The sequence below is a fragment of the Bos indicus x Bos taurus genome, chromosome 7 (assembly GCF_003369695.1).
Source record: "Bos indicus x Bos taurus breed Angus x Brahman F1 hybrid chromosome 7, Bos_hybrid_MaternalHap_v2.0, whole genome shotgun sequence".
Lineage (NCBI taxonomy): Eukaryota > Metazoa > Chordata > Mammalia > Artiodactyla > Bovidae > Bos > Bos indicus x Bos taurus.
In genome coordinates, this window is record NC_040082.1 from 49,775,964 (window position 1) to 49,782,666 (window position 6,703).

Below are 6,703 nucleotides of genomic sequence, written 5' to 3' on the forward strand. Positions count from 1 at the left end.
TTTTTTGCCACATGCTCTATCTCTCCAGCAGGCATAGTGACATTGCTTGGGATCCAAATATCCTCAGCTGTAGAAGGTCACGGAGCTGAAGGCTAGAAGGTCTGGACCTCAAATAGCCAGGCTGGGGGTTGGGGATTATTTGCATCACTGGTTGGAGGGTCCTAGGACCTTGAGCTGTCATCCTTCCATCCTCTGGCCCAGCCCCAACCACTACCCACAGGACTTCTGTTGAACCAATTCCCCTGGGCCCAGAGTCTGGTGGCAACTGTTTATTTTTAGCCTGTGATTCCCTGAGAATGCGGGTAGGCCCCTTGGAGCAGGGGGAGGGAGAAGGGAGGAGGAAAAGTAACTTCAGGGCCTGGAGGACCAGGGAAGACACAGCCCACTCCAAGCCCTTAGCTCAGCTCTGTGACCGGCAGTCCTCTCTTGGTCCACCCCAGCTGAGGATCAGGTTGGACTCAAGCCCCCGCGTTCCCCTTTTTCTCTTCCCTGAAGGCCCTAGAGACTCTGAGCTTTCCGTTCCTTTTTATAGTCACGCTCCCCACATTGCAAGCCCTTGGTCCTTTGGGGTTCCCTTGCTCAACCACAGTGGGTGTGATACAGGACTCCTCAACACCTCCCTTCCTCCTGCCTCTGAAGAGAGGTCTCAGGCCCGTCTCCTTGGGCCAGCCTGGCACCAGAGTCAGTGTTTAATAAATATGGGTAAAAAATAAATAAATAAATATTGGTAGACTGAAGGATGGGTTTCAGGGCTCCTCCATACAAGCAAAGGCCTGAGTAATGGAAGAACAAATAAGGGGAAGTTAGAGGGGATTAGAAACTTACAAAACCCTTAAGTCATTGTCTCTGGCTCTAGTTCCTTTCTCCTTTCTGAGAAGTTCCCTGGAGCCCCTGGGCCCCATCTTTGTCTTGTAACCTAGAGGGAAATGCATCTACCCCTTCTTCCTCTTCACTCTACCTTCAGTCATCCCTGACAAAAGAGAAACTGATGAGCTGACCTCAATCCTGGCACACACTTGCCCTGAGACCCAGGGCAAGAAGCCCTGCCCCCTGCAAGAAACTATAAAGCACTCTTGTGGGACTGTTGTGAGAACTAGTGAGGGTATGCGTAAAACAGCTGGCGTGTAGTTGGTGCTTAATAAATGGTGATTGTTGTTGTATTATCATTAAATAAATGGTGCAGGACACCAAGCCTTTTTTTTTTTTTTTAATATCTTCTTTCATGGTATACCTGATCATTCTTCTTTATAGAGTACATTAATATTTTATAAGGCACTTTCACATCCATTAGCTCTTCTGATCCCCATACAACCCCTTGAAAAGGGCCAAGTTATTATTCCATGATTATTATTCCCATTATACAGATAAAACCACTCTCATTCCAGAAAACACAGATAACATCATCGCATTGTCAGTGTCTAATGCAGAGCCTGGCACAGAGTAGGTTCTCAAAACAAAACAAAGCAAAATCCTTCTGAAGGAATGGCCTATAGAATGTAACCCTATAGGCCATTTTGCCTTTCCTCATGTGTAAAATAGGGACTCATGCTGAAGGATAGCACAGGAAATTCAAAGTCTATGATTCAGGGACTTCCCTGGTGGTCTTGTGGCTAAGACTCTGCATTCCCATTGCAGAGGGTCTGGGTTCCATCCCTGGTTGGGGAACTAGATCCTGCCTGCCACAAAGATTATCAGAGGTCCCACATGCTGCAGCTAAAGACCCAGTGCAGTCAAATAAATAAATATTTTAAAACAAAACAAAGTCTAGGATTCAGCTCCAAAGCAGGGCTTGGTCTTTTTAACAGGCAGAAGGGAATGAGGTAGGTGTGGCACGTCTCTCCCAGAGGAGGTACTCACTTTTTAAGTTTTGGGAGAATAATTGAGAACAGCCTCAAACAGGGAGATGGTTATAGCTCATTCGTGGGAGAGCATCAGAACAGATTCCCCACGTCCCCATGTCCTGGGACTTCAGGTTCTCCAGCTGGAAGCTGAATTTTAGAAAGGAGATGGGCCTATGTGCCTATAGTCATGGGGAGCAAATCCCAGAGGAAGTAGGAAGGATTCTCGGGTAGAAATTAAAATTTCCTCTAACATTGACACCATGGGGAAAAGAGTCTGCCACATTTGGAAGAGATGGGGTGAGGTGGATGAAAACATAGGAGAGAACTTACATATGCACCTTTTTAGGTCAAAAATCATTTTACTGATTTGGGGACCTAAAAATGTATTATGCATAAGTTGATTTTTGCTGCAAAGGATCATAATCAGTATATTACATTTCAAAGTATAATCTTTGTGGTCAGGCAATAACTATAAACCTGTGGCTTATTTTTAATTTATTTAATAAAAAAAATTAATGGACATATAGCTGTTAAATTCTAGGGGATCTCTTCAGTTTGCCCATTAAGGAGAAGCAGAAGTCACTCACACTGAATTTCAAGAAAGCCTTTAATGTGTGGGAGCTTATGGTTTAAAAGAGATCACACAACTTTAAGAAAATTACCAAGACTGTGTAGGAAGAGAAAAACTCAACTCACTGATAACAGCACGGTTTCTCTTGAAACTGACCTCATCACTATGTGTATATTTTATTTTCTAGTGACTGCGAATCACATTTTTTTTTCCCTCAGAATAATTAACAATGCTTTTAGATTCTTGAAATCAGAAATAAAGCTGATGCTTATTGAGCATCTACTATGTGGTAGATAATGTTGTGATGATTTTCCATGCATTTTAATTCATTTAATCCTTATCACAGCCCTGTGACAGAGGTACTATGATTATCCCCATTTTATAGATGAGAAAAGAAAGTTCAAGGAAGCAAAGTAATTTGTCTTAAGGTCCCATTGCTACCAAGTGGTAGAACAAAAATTTGAACCTAGGTTGGGAGCAAAGTGGCAAATAGATCAGCATGAACATTAGGCCCCAGTCAGCCCCTTCATTCAATCAAGTTACCTCCTCGCAGTGAACTTGGGCAAACTACCCACCTGTAGCTTCACCATCGCATGTAACCACATGAACACTCTTCTCCCCAGATCCTGCCCCAACAGGAACATTTGTGATTTAGGGAGCTGAGGAAAACATACCAATGCTCTTTAAATACTGCTTTTTAATTTTTTTTTAACTCAGAGCAATTTTTAACTCTTTAAATCTTTGTCTTAAAAGGATTCTTTCTTTAATCCCTTTTATGAGGTCACGTGTGTGATTAGTTGCTCAGTCATTTGTGACCCCATGGACTGCAGGCTCATCCGTCCATGAGGATTCTCCAGGCTAGAATACTGGAGTGGGTTGCCATGCCTTCCTCCCAACCCAGGGATCAAACCCAGTCTCCCACATTGCAGACAGAGTCTTTACTGTCTGAGCCACCAGGGAAACCCTTATGAGGTCGCAGGGATGAGAAAAAGCCTATTTCTAATTCCCTCCCAGCTCCCGACTTCTGTCGTGCTCTCACTGATCTGTGTGACGAAGCAGAAAGTAGGATCCCATTTCCATTCCTTCGTTCCTTTAAAACTTACTAATGGAGTGCTAAACCCTATCCCAGGTGGGGAAGAACACAGATGGCTCTGCCCTCACCCAGTGAACCTTCTCGTGGGTGAAAACTGACAGTAAACAAGGGCACAAAGAGATGGACTAAATTACAGTGACTGTGTCTGTGCTGTGCAGGAAATCTCCTGTGGTTTGCCCTGGCAATGTCAGTGCCCAGTCAAGTTCACAGTCACCACCAGGGAATGGGTGGGGGCACATCCACCACCAAGACTGAAAGTTTCTAAGAGGAAGCCCCAAGCGAGGGGGCACAGACTTCCCTGTCTTGCAACACCAGCAATTTCTGGGTCCCAGAGGAGCTGTTTCCCCTCATTGACCCACACTCGGGTCACCCTGCCCTCAGTGCCCGGGGACTGCCCAGAGACCACACCAGACACAGCTTTGCCTTCAAAACCTCCCTGTGGCTCAAGTTTCAGACATCCCTTCAGGATAGCAAAGCCTACCTGATAGTCTTTGGACAACTGATCTTAAGTGTTTTATTTGGGGGATTTTTTTTTTTCCAGATTGGTTTCTTTGAAGAGCCGAAGAGGTCCCTGAAATAAAATGACATTTAATCGAAGCTCACACCTCTAACTCCTACCTTCCAGACGAGACCCAGTGGGAGGAACAGGGCGGAGGTCGCCACCTTTTCTAAGCCTGATAAGAGGACTGTCCTGAGAGCCAGCCCCCATTGGCCGGCACCTCGGAGTCCTGGAACATTTTTCCTCTCCGAGATGTGATGTCAGAGAAGGCAATGGCACCCCACTCCAGTACTCTTGCCTGGAAAATCCCATGGATGGAGGAGCCTGGTAGGTTGCAGTCCGTGGGGTCGCTAAGAGTCAGACACGACTGAGCGACTTCACTTTCACTTTTCACTTTCATGCATTGGAGAAGGAAATGGCAACCCACTCCAGTGTTCTTGCCTGGAGAATCCCAGGGACAGCAGGGCCTGCTTGGGCTGCCACCTATGGGATCGCACAGAGTCGGACACGACTGAAGCGACTTAGCAGCAAGATGTGATGTTAAGCAATCCACACAACACCTGGGAGGGGGAGGACAGAGGCCCTCATCCCCATTTTCAGGAGCAGAGCAGGTCATTTGCTGACATCTGATTTCATGGTTCTAAACCCAGCACTCTTTTTATCATCACAGTGTTTCCCGACCTCCATCACTCAAGTCCTTCCTCTGACTTTTGCCAAATCCCTATATCACCTGGATACCCTGATTAATACATTTCTCAAAGCTGCCTGCTTTTCCCCTTTGGCTTAAATGCCTTTGTTTAAAAACAAAGCTTGCTATCACTGTTCTAATTGGAAATCTGGTTTCACTTACCGTAAATGGAAGGCAGCCATAAATACAAATGCAAGGAAATGTTAGCGAACCCCAGCTAGACTCTGTGGCCGGCTGAAGGCTCTGAGCCTGAGGTCTGCTCTCTCTTTGTAAAACAGGGAGGGCAGCAAGCGTCAGAGGTGTTAAAGACAGGCTAGCTCCCAACTGAGGCTTTCTCCTGGAAGGATGAGGGAGAATTGAGAAAGTGATGAACTTTCTCGCCATGTGAGCCAGCGGACACTAGGCCGTGCCTATCTTGAACGCTGGCCACCGGGAGCACTTGCCTCGCCCCTGGGAAAGCCTGTGGTGCAGCACCCCTTCTTGGGGAAGAGAAGTGGCTCCCTTGCCTTGGCGCCCCTCAGTTTGTTTCCCCCGAGTGCCACCCCCAGCCACCCTGACCTGTCTGGGAGGCCATCTTTGCAAACCCTTTCATCTCTCTGCCTCCCCAGTGTGAGCTCTGTCCTAGGCCCCATCCCTGCCTACTCGTGTCCCAGCACAAGCTCTCTTCTCTCACCCATACCCTCACCAGGGGCCAGAACTTGGCAGGAGTGCTGCAACCCCTTTCGAAACACTCCCTTTTGCTTCCCAGACTCTCCACTGCAATGTGCCTGCCAAGCCAGCCTAGGGGCCTTTCTAAAGCTCGGCCAGACCTGTGGTGCTGCTTCCCTGCTAAAAGCCACTTTGTGTCTCCCACTACCCTCGGGATCAGGTCCTTCCTCCCTCACTCTTCCCCACTTCCCTACCCCAGTTCTAGGAATTCACCATGTTGGACTTCTTCATTTCCTTAGCAGTCTCTTCCTTGACTTGGGAATTTCATAAACAACATTCCCTCTGCTTCACCCACACATTCCTCCTATCTCCGATTCAACGTCACTCTCTCAAGGCAGCTGCTCCTGGTCTCCCTCCAGGCAGACCCCGCCCCTTTGATGACCTGTGTTTCTCCCCTGGCTCCCTTGAGCTCATGAGCAATTGGAATTACCTGTGTCTGTTTGCCTTTCTAGCCCAGAGTCTAGCAAAGGTTCTGAACCATGTGGAGCCACATAAATGCTTGTTGATTGAATAGAAGGTTATTATTAATTCCCTACACCTGTCAATCCCCACTCCCACTTTCTACCTGCCCTGCCTTTGTCTTCACCTAAGTTCTCCTTCTCCCAGCCTTGATATTCCAGGTCAATTCCCACCTCCCAGGAAGCCACCCTTACTGCTCTAGCCCAGACAAAATTTACCTTCTATAGAAGCCCTAGCATTTCCTTTGTTGAATGAATGAATGAGACATATTATAAAAAAGGAGCAGTTTGAGAAATGGATGTCATTTAAAACTCACACTCATGGGAATGACTTCTGTTTTTTAAGAGGGAAGGCATAATTTCTATCAATGGAAGAATAAATTTCTAATGATTTCATTGGAGAGGCTGGTGGGAGACAGAGACAACAGGTCAAATCACAAAGCCTTTTTTGGTTTTTCTTTGCAGTAAAGGTGAATTCTAAGAAGAAAGTCTCGCTCAAAATGTTACTTGTTTTTTTGGAAATAAATAACAATTTGCACATGGTACAAAATTCATGGACATGAACTTGGGCAAACTCCGGGAGATGGTGAGGGACAGGAAAGCCTGGTGTGCTGCAGTCCATTGGATCTCAAAGAGTCAGATACTACTTGGTGACTAAACAACAACAATTACAAAATTTAAAAAGCAGGTGGCCTTTCCTTAGCACACCACATTAATGAATCTGAATGTTCGAGGAGATCAGCATACATATGCTATGCTATACTAAGTCACTTCAGTCGTGTCCGACTCTGTGTGACCCCATAGATGGTAGCCTACCAGGCTCCCCCATCCCTGGGATTCTCCAG